At 43.4% G+C, this 19,131-nt stretch overlaps 1 long non-coding RNA gene across 1 annotated transcript in view; it reads left to right on the top strand.

Annotated features, from left to right (window-relative positions):
* Positions 1-348: 348 nt before the first annotated feature.
* Positions 349-19,131, top strand: part of LOC136313553 (uncharacterized) — a 124,092-nt gene continuing 105,309 nt past the window's right edge. The window contains exon 1 of the long non-coding RNA XR_010727165.1: positions 349-467. This is a non-coding gene — a long non-coding RNA (uncharacterized lncRNA). The remainder of the gene's footprint in view (positions 468-19,131) is intronic.

Here is a 19,131-nt window from a genome sequence, read left to right as displayed (position 1 = left end):
AGTTTCTATTATTGGTTAACACGGCTTTTCTCCATCTTTGCTGTTGGAGGTAGTTCTTCTCTAATCAGAGGTGGCAAGTTTCCAATCATAGTGAAGTAAGTATAATGAATATTATGTCTCTGCACCACCCCTGTTTTCTCCTGCAGAGGCCACCACTGTCGCCATGTTCCATGCTTGCTTCTGGAGGTACTCTGTATATGCACGAGCTTAGTGGAACCTGCATGCCTCTCCTTCAGTTTCACCCAGACGGAAGCACACTCCACTCTACATGTCATCCTACAATTCACTTTCTTTTTAAAAAAATTATTTTATTTATTCACTTTTAGAGAGAGAAGAGAGAGAGAGAGAGAAGGAGGGAGGAGCAGGAAGCATCAACTGCCATATGTGCCTTGACCAGGCAAGCCCAGGGTATTGAACCGGCGACCTCAGCGTTCCAGATCGATGTTTTATCCACTGCGCCACCACAGGTCAGGCCTACAATTCACTTTCTTTACCCAACAATATTTTCCTGTTGTAGTTTTACATTAGCATATATAGCCTTAGTCCATTCTTTTGAATACTACATAGAAGTATTCTATGCATATAACTAATCCTCTTTGGAAGGGCACTTGGATTAGTACTTTGTCTTCTACAAACAATGCTGTAATATACTTACATAATTCTCTTTGGCCCATGGTGACCATTAAGAAATAAACCTGTTGCTAGATAGTACTCATTCAAATGGGTGGATTTAATTATAATACGTAATTAAAGGAAAAACATAGTTATATTTCTTTTTCATAAAGATTGGTTTTCTCTTCTTTTTCCTCACCAATAATATAAATTCATATTTGTCGTGGTGTTCCACACAGGATGAAGCATCCTGATTTGTACATGAAGCTGTGGGTTATAAGTTATGTTTAATACTATTTAATTCTTCCTTGTCATGAGCATATTTGAAATTAGTCATGCAGTTTTGAGCCCAAGGCCTGTGTCTCTTAGTGGACGACAAGCTCCATGGAGCCAGGGAGGGAGCTGGTGCTGCTAAAAACTCCTAAGTGTCTCTGAGCTTAGGAAAAATGACTGCCTTATTATTTTAATAGCAAATAGATACACATTCTTAATAGAGTTTAAATGGGAACTATGGAGGGGGAAGAAGAGGAAAGGAAAATCACCCATGAGAGTTGGGGTTGCTATTTCTGACCAAGCTAGGACTGGGAAATGCCAGGAGTCTCACAGGAAATCTTATCTCACTGGAAGGCGATCTGTTCTCTTGGCCAAAGGCTGGGTATGCATTTCTGTGTGTATGGAACTCACAGACCCAGACAGAGGGCAGCCTACCTCTGGCTCAGGCTGCCATTTATTATCATTCACAAGGTGGTGTTAGATGCTCAGCTTTTAAAAGAACTGGCTTTTCAGCAGTATTTTTACCCTTGAGAGTATATATAGAGAGCTCTGTGTTGTATATTAATCAGAGCTTTCACGACTCGCTTTGAATGGTATTCGAAATGTGTCTGGGAGTGTGGTGAATGAACTATGCCCAAAGTGTGCTCTATTATTTATTACTCAGGAGCCTTTCTATCTGAGACATAGGCTGAAATGAAAGGAACCAAACACCTACCTTTAATAACTCAGCGTTCTTCCCCGTTTCTGCTCCCGCTGCACCCCTCACCCCTACGAGGGTCCTGGGATTTGATACCTCATAAGAGTCAGTTTGTATATAAAATTGTGTTAAAATTTATATTTTCACATTCCGCACTCTTTCTGTGGCTGTGCTGACCTCGGTGCACACATGCTGAGCAAACGTTTAGTAAACACACGGGGAAGCTGTTCCTTCTAGAACCACTTCCTCCCTTTTCCCAGATGGCAGATCTTACTTATCCTACGAAGCCTGGTTCAAAGGCCACTTCCTGCCGTGCCCTCCCGGACTGTCCCAGACAGTGAGTCACCCCTTCTCCGCACTCCACCATCTTTTCTATGTACCTTGATTGCATGTATTTTCTCTCAATGTGGACAATATTGTCCCCAAGGGGGCGAAAATTTGTCCTTGGGAAACAAAAGATTATTCTTTTAATCTAAAACACATGTACATATACTATACATGGACAGTTATATAGTATATAAAATGTCACAGTGTGGCCCTGGCCAGTTGGCTCAGTGGTAGAGCATCGGCTTGGTGTGTGGGAGTCCAGGGTTTGATTCCCGGCCAAGGCACACAGGAGAAGCGCCCATCTGCTTCTCCACCCCTCCCCCTCTCCTTTCTCTCTGTCTCTCTCTTCCTTTCCCGCAGCCGAGGCTCCATTGGAGCAAAGATGGCCTGGGCGCTGAGGATGGCTCCATGGCCTCTGCCTCAGGCGCTAGAATGGCTCTGGATGCAACAGAGTGATGCCCCAGAGGGGCAGAGCGTTACCCCCTGGTGGGCATGCCGGGTGGATCCCGGTCGGGTGCATGCAGGAGTCTTTCTGACTGCCTCCCCGTTTTCAGCTTCGGAAAAATGCAAAAAAAAAAAAAGAAAAAAAAATGGTCACAGTGTGAAGGGGAGATTAGGAAAAAGATCTTAAGTAATGCTTGATTTTAGAGTGACGATAATAAAAAAGAAGTTGAGAAACGTTGTATCATAACACTTGCCCCTCGTATGACAACCCCAACGTTGTATTGTACTGTGTATTTCTTACAAGTTGGAAAACCATGGGTTTGAAACCCCAGCCTCTAGCATAGTACTTGACATATGTGGCCATTCATGATTTATTTACTGAAGGAATAAGTAGGTGGAGATATTTGCTTCGAAGATGGCAGCTCTACACCAGAAATTCTTGCAAAAAAATTTTTTAATAGCAGTTTTTAGGATGTACCTCCAGAAATTTCACCTTGGTGCATCTAGAATAGCGCCCGGGATTATGTATTTTCAAATGCAACTCAGGTGACTGGATTTGAGAACTATTGCTCCAGGCCAAGAATCACTTTCCTTTTCTTCTGAAAAATGACTCTATTTATAAAAACAAAACCAAAATCCAACATAGGTGCTCCATTCAGTTGTTGACATTTCCTGTGCCCATAAGACCACAGAACACTGGTTTCCATTTGGGGCCTCATTTTTCTTTTTTTTTTTTTTTAAATAATTTTATTTTTTTAATGGGGTGACATCAATAAATCAGGATACATATATTCAAAGATAACAAGTCCAGGGTATCTTGTCATTCAATTATGTTGCATACCCATCACCCAAAGTCAGATTGTCCTCTGTCACCTTCTATCTTGTTTTCTTTGTGCCCCTCCCCCTCCCCCTTTCCCTCTCCCATTCCCCCCTCCCCCCCCGTAACCACCACACTCTTATGAATGTCTCTTAGTTTCACTTTTATGTCCCACCTACGTATGGAATAATGCAGTTCCTGGTTTTTTCTGATTTACTTATTTCGCTTCGTATCATGTTATCAAGATCCCACCATTTTGTTGTAAATGTTCCGATGTCATCATTTCTTATGGCTGAGTAGTATTCCAAAGTGTATATGTGCCACATCTTCTTTATCCAGTCATCTATTGACGGGCTTTTTGGTTGTTTCCATGTCCTGGCCACTGTGAACAATGCTGCAATAAACATGGGGCTGCATGTGTCTTTACGTATCAATGTTTCTGAGTTTTTGGGGTATATACCCAGTAGAGGTATTGCTGGGTCATAAGGTAGTTCTATTTTCAGTTTTTTGAGGAACCACCATACTTTCTTCCATAATGGTTGTACTACTTTACATTCCCACCAACAGAGGGTTCCTTTTTCTCCACAGCCTCTCCAACATTTGCTATTACCTGTCTTGCTAATAATAGCTAATCGAACAGGTGTGAGGTGGTATCTCATTGCCGTTTTGATTTGCATTTCTCTAATAGCTAAAGAAGATGAGCATCTTTTCATATATCTGTGGGGCCTCATTTTTCTAAGAGAAACACTTGCTGGCACCGGCCTTTTCAGGAAAGGTCAATGATGTGTGCTTCTCTGCGTGGTGAGGATTTTCGATTGCAGGATGGTGTGAATGTGGCAGGCAGTGTAGGCGGTCTAGACACCGAGCTGGCTCTGGGCAGGTTTTTTTTTTTTTGCTAGGCTCTGAGCATAGTGGCCAGATATGAAAGGTTAGGCGATATGGGGACTGAATGAATGTTTAGGGTTCTGGCAGGGGTCCCCAAACTTTTTACACAGGGGGCCAGTTCACTGTCCCTCAGACCGTTGGAGGGCCGCCATTTACAGTGCTCCTCTCACTGACCACCAATGAAAGAGGTGCCCCTTCCAGAAGTGCGATGGGGGCCGGATAAATGGCCTCAGGGGGCCGCAGTTTGGGGACGCCTGGGTTAATGGAAGCATTGGAGAGTAATTTTTAGTGTCATAACCTGAACTCCTCCTTCAGTCCTGTCCTGGAAAAAACAGTTTCAATAATTTGAATGGCACAGTCCCTTAAATGGCACAAGTCTTTGGATCAGACCCGCAGAAGAGGAGTAACACACGCATGGGAAAACAGTTCTTTCATAACTCCCCAGCAGATTAGAAACAGAGGCTCGCAACACTCGCAGGCCCAATGCCCTCTTTGTATAAAGTATTTTGTAGTTCTACTTCCATTATTGTGAAGTGAAAACCATAGGTAACATAAGCTACCTATTTATGGAGTTTCTAAACATCAGCATAATGGCCTAAATGTAATATAAAGAAGAAATAAAATAAAGGTAATTTCAGAATAAAACTAGGAGACATCGTGAAGTACAGTCAGCTCTGTTGTCAATCATACTTGTTTTTGAAAACGTGAATTTGGTTTAACGTGACTGATACATCAGGGAGCAAGTTGAGCGTTCGTACTTGCTCACGTGTGATTTCGTTCGTGAGTAGAGGTGTGCACAGAAAACTGCACCCAGGTGAGTTCAGCCTGCAGAATACAGTGTGTGCAGGACTCAAAGAGCAACCAGACGCCTCTGTTGGAAGCCCCCCCCCCCCCAAGTCTGCTGTTACAACTTTCCTCCCTGTTCAGACAACCCTCCTGCCTTCAAAGGATTCCACAGGCTGCCGCTTTCCTGTTGCCCACACGTATACACGCGGACCTCAGGTCTTCCTCGAGGTAACACATCCCTTTTACTGTAGTGCTTGTGTATTTCTTAGCCATTTAACATGTGTACAACCGAATAACCACTTTTACTAGGTTCTTTTTTTTTTTTTTTTCTGAAGCTGGAAACGGGGAGAGACAGTCAGACAGACTCCCGCATGCGCCCGACCGGGATCCACCCGGCACGCCTACCAGGGGCGACGCTCTGCCCACCAGGGGGCGATGCTCTGCCCCTCCGGGGCGTCGCTCTGCCGCGACCAGAGCCACTCTAGCGCCTGGGGCTGAGGCCAAGGAGCCATCCACAGCACCCGGGCCATCTTTGCTCCAATGGAGCCTCACTGTGGGAGGGGAAGAGAGAGACAGAGAGGAAGGGGGGGGGGCAGAGAAGCAAATGGGCGCTTCTCCTATGTGCCCTGGCTGGGAATCGAACCAGGGTCCCCCGCACGCCAGGCCGACGCTCTACCGCTGAGCCAACCGGCCAGGGCCAGGTTCTTTTTTTTTTAATGTGTCTCTATTGAAGTTTTTGAGAGTTGTGCCCCTCGTTCCACTTTCTCCCCAGATCCAGTGGTTTCTCGCATGCGATTTTATGTAGCGTGGTGACTTTTTAGGAATGTGTATATTGTGTTCTATCAGAACTGACTTCGCTCAGTCGCTTGCCTCTGGTATAATGAATTAGTTTGGATTTAAGAGAAATAAGACCATCTTCAGCTGAAAAGTGTTGACACTTTATACAGGACATTTTGAGATAAGGATGAATTATGAAATAAGTGTATTAGTAGCTATGCCTGGAATGGCCTTCCTGTAACAGCTCAAGACAGTTGAGCTATGCCGGTGACTCAAACACCAGTAGTGGCATTGAGATAAATGATGTGATTTTCTAGAACAGTGAATAACTTCTCAAGTTCTGAACAAAACAAAGCACACCTCTCCCTTGATTTATACAGTTGTTTTCCTGGAAAATTCATTTACGTTAACCTCATGCAAAAAAAAAAAAAAATCTATATTTATGACTGAAATGGAATTCAATTCTGGCTAGTTATGTGTAGACATATCTTTCATCCATAGGAATGGCATGGGGGGAAATTCTTTTATCCACTATTAGACGTGCAAGCCCCTGCCCATTAAACGATAGTGCCCCTCTCCATGATGTGACAACCCAGACTGCCCCTTCCACAGATTTCCATCGCGCCCTCTGCCGAACCGTTGGGCTATTGCAGTGGACTTAGGATGAGCCATAATTAGGATCGATGTAAGTTCTTCAGTTAGGCTGAGAAAATAACTGCAGAAAACCAAATGGAGACAAATGATTTAGCACCAGAAAGGATAAGAAAAGTTCAGAGATGTCTGTTGGCAGTAAGTGAAATATGAATAAATAGTTTCACGTGACCTAATGTCCTTAGGCCGGTTGGAAGGAGTTCAATGACTAGATCAGTGATGTTCAGTAGAAATACTACATGAGTACATGTGTCATTTCAAGTTTTCTAGGGGCCACATTCCGAAAGAAGGTAACAAGAAACAGATGAAATGAACTGAATAGATTTATTTTATTTAACCATGCATACCTCCAAATAATATTTTTTCAAGATGTAATCAATATAAAAAGCATATTAATGAGATACTTTATATGTTTTTATACTACATCTTTCTAATTCTGCAGTTTCCATGCAAAGCACATCTCACACTTCAAGTGTTCAGGGGTTCTATACCACTCCCAGCCAAGTCTTACTCAGTTATCACCCTGCTTAAAAATGAAAACTTCAATTCTGTATTTTCTAGGATGCTGTTGAGGACGCATTGAGAAGCCCCGACTCAAACTGTCTTAAACAGTGAGAATGTTTATTTTCTTACTTAAGTCAAGAGTGAGGATGCGCTCTAGGATTGGTTGGTCCGGCAACACATGCCGCAGTCCATGCGGATGTTCCTTCTGTTCTTCCATCCTGACTTTCTCAACTTGGGGTTCCCTCCCACGGTTGTGAGATAGCACCCAGGAGCAAGAGGGTGGCCCATGCTTCCTTGTTTATGTCCAAAAGGAAGGATGGAGATACTTCTCCCCCAAACTCAAAATATCTGCTTTTTCCTTCAGTCTTATTGGGCCTAAATGCTATATTCCAATTAGCTTACTCAAATTGTCTGGATCAGACTATTGGATATTCTTTTGATGGGTGCAAGAATGCCATTGGACATTTCCCCTTCATTTACTCACCTCGAGAGGTACCATTTCCTTCCTTCCTTCCTTCCTTCCTTCCTTCCTTCCTTCCTTCCTTCCTTCCTTCCTTCCTTCCTTCTTTCCTCCCTCCCTCCCTCCCTCCCTCCCTCCCTCCCTCCCTCCCTCCCTCCCTCTCTCCTACCTCCCTTTCTTCTTTTCTTCCTTTTCTTTCTTTCTTTCTTTCTTTCTTTCTTTCTTTCTTTCTTTCTTTCTATTATTAAGTGAGAGACAGGGAGGCAGAGACAGACTCCCGTGTGAGCCCCAACTGGAGTTCACCCATCAAACCCCCTCCCAGGTGATGCTCTGCCCAGTTGGGCCACAGCTGTTGCTTGGCAACTGAGATATTTTAGCACCTGAGGCTGAGGCCATGGAGCCATCCTCAGTGCCTAGGGCCAACTTGCTCAACCATTTGAGCCATGGCTGCAGGAGGAAAAGAGAGACATACCGATGGGACAGGTGGAGAAGCAGGTGGTTGCTTCTCCTGTGTGCCCTGACCGGGAAGTGAGTCTGGGACTTCCACATGCTGGGTTGACACTCTACCGCTGAGCCAACTTGCCAGAGCAAAAGGCACCATTTCTTATTGCCTCATACTTGATTTCTTCCCTCATTTACTATACTTCAGTGTCTCTGGAAGTGTTTGGGTTTGTGACCTCTTCATAAAACCCAGACTCCAATAATTTTTGGCCGAGCCACACATGCAACATTGAATTTAATTTTGATTTAAGGAAGATATAAAAAAGATGGAGTAGGTTTCAAGCAGACAGCTAAGGTGGCAAAGGGAAATGAATTAAATTACCTGAAGAATCTTGAAAGGAATGGTGCCACAAACCCACTGGAAGTGAAGGGCTGTGGGCAGGGGCATAGCATCTCACAGAAGACACTCCCATCAGTTTAGCTGCCTCTAATCTGTTCTGGAACTGGAAGCCAGATAATTAAGCCTGCTAGAGTAACATGCACTATAAGAACAAACAGGCTGTGACTGAGAGGCTGAGGTGCTATTTAAGCATCAGTCCATGAACTTGGCTAGCCCTCGTCCACCTCTCTCATCTCATTCCTTTCTGCTGTGTGTGAGGCTTGGAGCTGAGTTCTCGGTAGGCAATATGACTTTATCATTCTATAGATATACTAACACATTTATGTATGATCACTAGTAAATCAAAATAATAATAATCTTCACTGGTGTTCCGAACTAACTCCAGAGCAGCCGTAACAGCTACCATTAGCTGCACACTTGTTACGGGCCATGTGTTGTTGGGCAGAGCATGTCACACAAATTAGCGTTTTACTTGATTCCCACTGCAGACGTCAAAGGGAGTATTCTTATTTCCATTCTGCAGACAAGTACATTGAGGGCACGAGGGGCTGAGCGACACTCTTGAGGTCATGTGATAGAAAAGGGCAGAGTATAATTCAAATCCAAGCTGTGGGACTCCAGTGCCAACACTGACACCCCAATGAGTCTGGATTCTCTGATGTTTAATTCCACGAAACAATTGATGCCAGGCTATGAAACACATGCTGAGGTTGAAACCCTGCAGAGTCTCATCGCTCTGTAGAGCTGCCCATGTATCACATGATCCTAATCACATACTTTGTAGCCATCATCTTCATGTATAATCCCAATACATACTCCAATGTGACGTGTATCATCAGGCAGCAACAATTAGAGTCAAGCAAGTATCTTTAGCAATTGAGAGCTGAACCATCTCTACAAGGTATAAATAAATAATAATGTGAAAAGAAAGAAGTTTGCTAGATGCAAGATGCCAGCTGTAATTTCAAGAAAATCTTGATTGCATTCTTTAGGAACTATTGCACAAAGCCCTGCTCCAGTACAGCTTTTCCTTGTAAGGTAGCATAAAAAAAGAGATTTTTATTTTTACTTGGGGTTTATTGTTTCTTCGTCAGCAGCTGTGCCGACATGGTGTTGATTATGCAGAGAATAATTATTTTGATTATTGACAGTTGGCATTCTTCTCATAATTTGGAATCCTTCATCTCAGAATTGTTTCCTCACCTCCTCTCCTGTCTGCGCATGAATAAAAATCTAAAAGCACTTGTCAGGATCCTTACCCAAGGCAGCTGTTAGGAGGAGCGTAGCTGAAGGTTCACTTGCAATTTGATGTTAAACTCTCCCTGCTTCGCGCTCCTGTCTCTGAGCACTGGTTCAGAGCAGAGGAGCTGGTGGGGTTCATCATGAGTGTCCGAAAGATCTCTCTGCAAGGAAGCCACACTCTCTTTTGTGGGTTGCCTTCCTCCTACATCTTAGTCTGCTGGCTGGGGGCTCTATCTCTACAGACCATGGCCATTCAAAACTGTACATTAACGGATTAGTGGTCAGGGTTGGCTACATGAATAGTCTGTGCTACTTTCTGTATTTTTATTTCCCTTAGAGAAAACACTGCTTAAAAACAAAAACGAATCTAAAGATCTCTCTTTCACATAAATTTTACATAGTATGTACAATGGATTCCTTTGGTATTCCGTGCCACACCCCTTGCCTACTTCTGTTTCACCCTCAGATAAGACACACCTCAAATGGCACAATCCCATCTCAAGCTTTGTTTCCCGTGGGCCAGGGATCAATGCCCTGGGGATAGCCCTCCAGTAAGGGCGTCGGGAGCCAGTAGACGGTGACTCAGCTTCTCCTCCTTCAGCCGGGCAGTTCTGAGAGGCACTGTGTCCACTCCTCAGGGGTCCCAGTGGAACCCACCCTTGTTCTCTGTATGTCTGTAGTGGTGTCCCCAGTGCATGGCTCTTCTTGTCTCTCTGGGTTCCCGTCTCTGGATCATGCACCAAAGTCCTCGTTTCAGGCTCTGTCTTTAAGGAAACAGAAAATAAAATAGTAAAAAAAAAAAAAAAAAAAAAAAGAAAAGAAAAGGTTTTTTCATTGAGTGTTTCTTTTTTCTATTTTCCTAGATCTTATTCATTTCTATTGTTTTTTGAGTATTAAAATCTATTTTTAAAAAATGTAGAAGTAATATAGGTGCATTAAAAATACTTTCTACATAAATACACATGTATTTTTATTTTATGTGTGCATATGTATATATTTTTATTTGACATATGTGTATATACATTTTTGTGTATATCTATATTTTTATGTGAAAGTCGTCTCTTTGTGGAGAAAGTACATGACGGGCAGGACTCAGTCCTGGGTCAGACACACCTGGGGTTGAGCCCTGGCTCTGCAGCATTCAGCTCTTGTGACCTTGCGCTAGTGATTTACCCCTCCTGGGCTTTTGTTCCAGCCCCTGTGAGACAGAGTGAGCATTTTACGGGGTCGTTATGCATATTAATTGACATTGTGTATGTAGTGCACTAGCGTGATTCTGAGCATTTAGCAAGCACTTAGCATATTTCTTTGATTATTATAAAAAAATGTCTCCACTAAACCGTACATATTCCCTCTTCTCCGTGGGGAGGGATAGGGAAGGGAAGGAAACTACTGTGGCCATTGGATATCTTTCCAGTTTTTCTATGTACCCACATTTTCTATAAAAGTGTGCATGTATATGTACTTTTGTAAACTTTCCTTTATGCATGTGAGATCATAGTATACATACTTTTGCAATTTGCTTTTTTAAAAAAAAAAATTAATACCATAACACAGATATTCTCTTATGTCAGAATATAGATATTTATTAAATTTAAGAAAGTGACTGAATGACATTCCTCTTCATGAATGAACCCATTTGTGACTGTGAATGTTATGTATCAACTTAACTGGGCCCCCAGGGTGCCTGGATATTTGGTTAAATATTATTTTGGATGTTTCTATGAGGTTGTTTTGGGGTGACTTTAATATTTAAATAGACTGAGTAAAGCAGACTGCTCTCCCTAATGTGGGTGGGCTTTGTCCAATCAGTTGAAGGCATGAATAGAACAAAAGATTGACCCCCCCATGAGTAAGGGGGAATTTCCTTCTGATCGACTGCCTTTAAGCTGTCATGTCTCTTTTTTTCCTGCCTTCACTCTCAAACTGAAACAATGGCTCTTCCCGGCCCTTCAGCCTTCTGGCCTTCAGACTGCATTGTTGCGTTGGCTCTCCTGAGTCTCTAGCTCGCAGTGATCTCGGGACTTGTTAGCCTCCATAACTGCATGAGCCAACTTCGTACAATTGTTTTCCTCCCTCTCTATATTGATATATATAGCTATATATCTCTATATATTTATATTTATTTCTCTCTATATATCTATATCTGCATCTGTATCTATATCTATAGATCTAGACCTATCACAGAGATAAAACTAGGTATATGATGGATTAATGGGGGAAACATTAATGCATTATGCATTAATAGGTGAAAGGGAAGAGTAGTGGTGTGTTGGTCAGGCTTCTCCAGAAGAACAGAACCAAAATGCAGGCATCTCTATGACGGGAGCTGGTGAAATGTCTGTGGTCCTGTCTTAGAGACTCATTGACTCTCTTAATTCACCAGAGACTTCCCCATTCCCACCACCACCTTTAAATAGATTAGCATAAGCCTTCTTGGCTTCAGTTTTCCTTCTTGATTTCCAGGCTCACAGCCTGCCATTTGAGGAGGTGGTCCCCAAGGATATCTTGGTGATACCTGATAACATCCCTCTTGGGAGAATAACAGTCCTGGCTCCAAGCTGACCCAGGGGAGCTGTTAGAATAGTGCTCTTTGAAAGTGCCTATGCCTTCTCTGAAGATATTAGACAACTAAGAGCCAGACAAATTTACATAACCTCTCAGCAATATCCAAGTTCTTCAACATAGTGTTTCTGAAGGCTGTAGACAGACTACCCAAAGCCCAAACTCTTTATATGTGATTTTACTTCAGAATCTCTTTGTCCTGGATATGTCTCATGCCCAGCATTCACAAGCACTCTGAAGGTGGGAGCTATCTAGCTCCAAGGAAGGGGAGCTTAGGGAACCATATGAGTTTAGGATTTTCCATCAACTCTGTTACTTGGAAATGAAAGAAGATTCTTGGTGTTAGATGTTCTGAACTGAGGCTCTTCAGGATGGAGGGGACTCCTTCTCTGTTGAGTGGCCCTATTTTGATCTACAAAGCCCAGCATGAACTGCTCTGGTTGTCAGGGACCACTTATTAACAAGGCCTTCCTCTTGAATTTTGCAAGTATAAAGAAATGATAATACCCTGAAACAAATCAGATGTCAGGCATCTGTTCTATTCTATTCTCCTGCATTCCATTCTATGCCATTCTGTGCTATTATATTTAATTACTCGACATTCTAGTCTATGCTGTCTCATTCCATTTGAACTCTTGACTTTTTTTTCTATATTATTCTGGTCCATTCTATTTCATTCCATTCCATTCTATAGCCATCTATTGAATTCTTGCTTAATGCAGAGATTTTGCTAAATGTTACCAAAACAAAAAAAGGGTCATGTATATGTGTGTGTGCATGTGCCCGTATGTGGCATACACAATGCACTTATGTGTTTTGAAGAGTAGCTTTCAGGATATCATTATAATTAACAGAAATTCTGTATTTCTTATGCCTCTCTAAAAATACCCAGGTATTAGTCCCAGTAATGAATTAAGGAGGATTCCAGGATTTAAACCCTTATATGTTTCTTTCCTAGTAATCTATTAGAGACCATACTTACAAATACAGCATAGTGCCAATCCTGTGGTAAGTAAAGATAAACTGAAGTTATATTTGAAAGTTGGAAGTCACTGAGTTACAGAACATGACAAAAAGAGGTAGGACAATATCTGCTTTCAGATTTATTTCTCAGCCATTCTTCTTCAGTGTGGCTGTGATACGTAGCTTGACATCTTTTTTGTTGTTTTATTTCTCTGAGAGTCAGTTATTCTGGGAATAAAATGTATTTCTGAGAGCCAGTTTAGTGTCATGGTGCAGGCCATGGCTTTAGAAAGAGCTGATTTAGAATGTCAGCTCTGCCCTATCCAGCCATATGGACTTGGGCATGTTCCGTAAGCACTTGGAGCCAAAGCCCTTCGATAACAGTAGTATCTCCTTCATGATGTTCTTGAAAGAATTCAATGAGATAACAACATGTCAAGTGCTTAGCATCATACTTTACAATATTAAGTGGACACTCAGTGTTAGTTTTTAGTTGGAGAGTAGAGACGATGTAATATTCATAGGGGTCGCGTGAGAATTAGCTGAGATGTTTGTCAAGCGTTTAAGTCCTTACCTGACACATGGTAAGCTCTCAATAAATGTTCTGCTTGACATCATTGTTTCTATTGTGTGTTATTTGTAAAATGTGGATAATATAATGAATTTAGTAAAGTGAATAATGTAAGGAACTTGTAAAGACTAGTTGAGATCATGTAAGTGAAGCTGATCCCCATGCCTGGCACAGAGCGAGAACCATGTAAATGCGAAACTCCTCAAAGTCAGGAATGGTGTTATTTACAGCATTTTATTCCTCACACCCTGGCCCAGTTCTTGGCACATAGATAGTATCCAGTGACTATTTTGTAAATAAGCGAATGAATAATTATATTATTAACTAGGTTCTATTCTCCAAATGTAAAAGGAGTCATGGAAAAAATTCTGCTCTCCTTTGGAATCTGATGACCCCTGAAAAATGGGGAAAAAAATAAACCCAAGGAGGCAGGATGTTCCCAAACTCTGAGATCATGGTCATAATCCCTTACATTAGAAAGGTCTTCATGGTTCACAAGGAACTTTTAAATCCATTATGTCATTCAACATAAAAAAAAAAAAAAAAAGAAAGAAAACACACAGGCAAGAAATGTCCTTGGGGTCGGCCCGGACAAGGAGCTCAATCTCTTACAAATGATTTAAAACCTACTCTGCCTTGCTACAGATATTGCTTATAGAAAACTTCAGGCACAGCAATGCTCCCCAGCTTGATTTAGCTTAAAGGAACCTTTTGTGACCTTATAAACAAACACAGCCCAGTGGGGACCCAAGTGGAATTTCAGAATTTTGAAGATGAGCTGAGAGAATTTGCTCAGAAATGGGACATATTAAAACGATCTCTACCAAAGGAGTGAAACAATAAAGAGTTTGACTCTGAAGAGAACAAAAAGGCCAGTGCCATTTATTGGTGAGCAGTGAGCTCCTGACTCATTATAACTGTTGACTGCCTAGCAATAATGTTTGGGAACATTGCAATCTCGAGAGCAGGCTTCTAATGATGCTCATCTGCCCATATGGATGGCCAGCCCTATATAAACGCTGATTGCTCATGGAAAAAGCTTCTTATCCTTAAAGCACACTATCAGAATGGGACTGAAAAAGGCTGATTAGAAGACATTTTTATGAATATGACTGTCAGCTTTTAAATGCCTGTCCGCTGATAAAATGCTGTGAGTTCATGCCTGTGTTGGATGAATGTGTTTTGACCTTACGGACCTTATGTCCTGAGTGAGGGGGTTTAGGCCAGTTGATTTACTAAGTGAGTTATTGAAAAACAGACAAGGGCTGTGTTTGATCAAGATCCCAGCTAGAAACATAGTTCAAACGGAGTTTCAGATGGTTCATCTGGAGGGACTTGCCTGACCAAGCTATGAGCAGGGTTGCTCCTAGGTGATTCAAATGGAGGGGCTACAGGACCAAAATGTAGGCAGGTTTGCTGAAAGAAAGACGGGATAGTGAGTGAAGTCCTTGGAGAGTAGCCAGACTAGGAAGCTGTTTCAACCCCGAGGTTGTCCATAGCATTATGGGAGTCCAGTGTGGAGAAGCCATCTGGAAGGAGCTGTGACCATGGAGAGACACAGATGCTCTTGGAGATGTGGTGAAGCAGGGAAGAAACACCCTCGCCTCTCTGTCCTCCCGCTCTCTGAGTTCTCGTAGGTATTTCCCACTGGTCAAACCAAACTGTGTGCTCATGGACAAGGGAAGCAGGGAGATGCAGTCTGCCAGGCCTTCCAGGCACAGAACAGGGCAGGAAGGCATAGATCTGGGAGTGGACCATACACCATCTTTGTTGCAGCTTCTGAACTCTGCCAGTGTAGGGTAAGCAGACATAGAAAATAAGTCAGTGGGTGTGGCTGTGTGCCAATAAAACTTTATTTACAAAACAGACAATGGGCCAATACAGCCTTAGTTTGCTGACCCTTTGTCTCAGAAAATCATTTCATGTGTTTGTTGGGTCCAGCATAAACACAGTCATTCATTTTCTGAGTAGCAGCAGACGACAGCAGCAGTGTCCTCAAATCTTTTTGGTAAACACCTGCCTCCATTTGGCTTCTGCCCTGGGTATCACATCAATGAAAGCAATTGCCCCAATATAGGCTTAGCACACACCAGGGTAAGCTTGGATGGAAGCCGTTGTTAGCACACTTGAAGTGAGGCCATAAATAATTGAATACATAAATGATTCAAGCCAATGCCAGTAGTGTGTGTGGACATGCCCTAGTGTGTGTGTAGTGTTATATGTCACAAGCAAAAGGGCAATGCATGAACTATGTGTGGATCAGATGGGCGAGGCCCAACAGCGTATAATCGATGTCCTAGTAAAGCCAGTGGACTTTGAGGTAGATGTAGGCACCAGGCACATTTTGAGGCTATTTTAGCTGAGACTGGAAATAAAACAATGACCACCCAAGTGAGAACAGACAGAAGCCCAAACTGGCATTCGGCAGAGGCTCAAAGGCAGGTAGGGGAGAGAGAAAATTTGATAGTGAAAAAGGGGAGGTTTCCGGTGTCCCCTGTTTGGAAGCTGTTGATACAGGGAAGCTGGAGGTGGCCTCACTAGAAGCAGGACATCCTCCGTGGCTGTTTTTGGGAGCATGCATAGTTGGCATTCTCTAGTTGGTCATGAATTGGAGAAGGAGGCTACATTTAGGGAAACTGGGCGTTATTGACCAAGCCATGCCTGTTTGGGGTTGAGTGCTGCAGAGCTTGTGGTTTGGCTTCCTGGGCTGGCTGCCGCAGAGATCGTGGGCCAGAGGTCTGGTGTCGTCTACGGTCTGGCCACTGGCCATTTGTATCTTCAATCTCTCGAGTTATGCAGGTTACTGTTGACTGTGCTGGCTCCACCACCTCCCAAAGACAGGAGGGGCAGGCAGCCGCCCTGCTCTGTGCCCGCTCACAATGGCCACCGTGTTTGTGAGCATTCCCTTCCCACTCGTGCAGGCACACCGGTAACTTAAGATGGATCTGAAGCTACCTGCTTCTCGTGACACTGACTTAACCAGGGTTACGAAGAGAAGCTATGGCTTGATTCTCTGAATTCCCTATAAAAGTCAGCCTTAAGTCAACCCTTCTCCATAAATTCCAAAATTTTCCCTTCATGACCTCATTCTTGGCATCATAATCTCCTCCTAATGGCTTCCCAGTCCTCCCCAAGAGGTGGACGGACCCAACCACATCATGTGTGGAAACTTCCCCTGAGATTCCTTACAGCATCGGTACGCAGCTTTCCTCATCGAGCCAGGAGGACCCAGCCTGAAGTGTACCCAGTGAAATCTCCAGTCAGGCCCAAACAGATGCGATCAGGGCCCTATTGTGTCTCAGCTTTCTTGCTCATGTGTGGTTAAAAGATTGCAAATCTTTTACGGGTCTATTTCTTTTCTTTCTTTCTTTTTTTTTTTTTTTTTGCTTTAGTTCTTCCTTCCTACAAGGTCTATCTTTGTCTTGTCAACGTTTGGCCGAATTGTACAGTTTGTCACGAATCCGCTAAACTACTCATGCCTTTCTCTCCTAAAATAAAATATAGAACCCCATGAATTTCATTTCTGATCAGTGCTTTTCCCTCAACAGACATTACCCTCTCTGCTCTGAAGCAGACAAGCCCTTGAGGCAGTTCACTTGTGTGTGTGTGTGTGTGTGTGTGTGTGTGTGCGTATGTGCAGCTGCTCACCCGAGTCAAGTGAGAAAATTCTTTCTTCATAGACTTGCAGGTCCCTGGAGCAGGAAGAGATCTCGGAGGTCAGGGAGGCTAATATTCTCTGAGTGTGATGCGCAACCCACTGAGGTAGCCAACACGATCTTAGCGAAACATTCAAATAATTTTAGTAGTTGTATATTTAGTTTAATCCTCTTAGAAAAATGTGTATCACTGATGCATTAAACTTCATAAGTTCATAAATGCTGCGGTCTAGGATGAGCCTGAAGCAGGTGATGCCATAGAGACCTATTATATATGAATTGCAGGTGCTGACAGGTAATGCATAGATATGACAGAGATCATGAATGTACAACTTTCGGAAGCACCAACCTGCTCCATCCTCCTCGCTGCTACACGAGAGGAAACTGAGGCCACGAAAAGGGAAGGGGCTTGTCCCAGGCCGCTCAGCTCGATAGCAACAGGGCGAGGGTTAGATCACGACTGTCCAGATTCCCATATCAGTCTTTCATTCAGTTTGCAAAGACTCCTTCTCGGCATCTTTGAGTTCAGCTTAAGAACAATAACTGTGCCGGTTGGCTCAGCGGTAGAGCTTCGGCCTGGCGTGTGGGGGACCCGGGTTCGATTCCCGGCCAGGGCACATAGGAGAAGCGCCCATTTGCTTCTCCACCCCCCCTCCTTCCTCTCTGTCTCTCTCTTTCCCTCCCGCAGCCAAGGTTCCTTTGGAGCAAAGATGGCCCGGGCACTGGGGATGGCTCCTTGGCCTCTGCCCCAGGTGCTAGAGTGGCTCTGGTCGTGGCAGAGTGACGCCCCGGAGGGGCAAAGCATCGCCCCCTGGTGGGCAGAGCGTTGCCCCTGGTGGGCGTGCCGGGTGGATCCCCGTTGGGCGCATGCGGGAGTCTGTCTGACTGTCTCTCCCCGTTTCCAACTTCAGAAAAATACAAAAAAAAAAAAAAAAAAAAAAAAAGAACAATAACTGTGATAAACAAAGGTGCCTTGGGATGAATTTGCAAAAAACTTAAGAAGCTGGCCAAAAGCCTGTTCTAATCACATGGTGAATTACCTGAACGAGTCCAAGAGCCTCATTTTCCAAGACACAAACTGATCATGTTATTGGGGCTAGAACAGCTGAAACTTCACCGGATAACAAGGTAAATGAATGCATCGCAGCGTTCACTGAAGGGGAGGCCCGCAAGCTGCTGGCTGCTCTGCGTAATGGGAGATTCGGAATGCAGTTAATGGGTTAGTGTAGTTTTTATTGTAAAAGCAAACTAAATTAAACTGATAGTTTTAATTAAATTTGAATTGGCTGTGATTTTACTTAGTTTTAAAGGCCACTTGAGACACTAGCGTTGCACTTAAAATCTAGTGTTGTAATTAGTGACATCCACATTTATTATAATGGTTACTGCACTTTATTGAATTTATTCAGGAGTAAACAAAAGCTCAGCATCTAGAGAGCCTGAATTCCAGGCTAGGTTGGGTTAGGGAGCCTGTTTTCTTTCTTCTGGAACGTCAGGTGACGATCCCGATCTCGGAAAGGGTGGTTCCTGGTTTAGCCATCCAGCCACAAGCTTAGGATCTCGGCCCACCTCAAGTCAGAAGTGTCAGAACATGTAACTATGTTTTGCTGTACTCTTTAGTCTGGAAAACCCAAATTCGGTGCATGTCTGAGCATCCTTTATCCACCAGTACCTTTAGAATTCAGGGTCTACGAATCTAGATTTGGAGACTCCATCCCATCCAGCAGGAGTTACCTTGATCTGGAAATCAGAACAGCAGTATGGCACTTCAGAAACTGTTGGCAAGGGAGGCCTGTGGCTTTCGAGGAGGGCAGCGCCTTGGGGCGCAGGGCTATCAGTTGTCCCAGACAAAACTGGACCCTGAAGTGGTGGTTCCCATGACTTTGGTGTGCGCAGAATTATCGAGAGGCTTGTTACAGTGCAGTCCCTGGCACTTCATCTGGAGAAATTCTGTCTTTATAAGTGCATGAGGAAAACCTCATTTTGAGAAAGCCTGCTCTAAAGTATTAAAAAAAGTATTTCAGTTACATGAAATCCTCAAAAAAGTCCAGCTTACAAAC

The sequence above is a fragment of the Saccopteryx bilineata genome, chromosome 9 (genome assembly GCF_036850765.1).
Source record: "Saccopteryx bilineata isolate mSacBil1 chromosome 9, mSacBil1_pri_phased_curated, whole genome shotgun sequence".
NCBI lineage: Eukaryota > Metazoa > Chordata > Mammalia > Chiroptera > Emballonuridae > Saccopteryx > Saccopteryx bilineata.
This window is presented reverse-complemented; position numbering and strand designations above follow the sequence as displayed.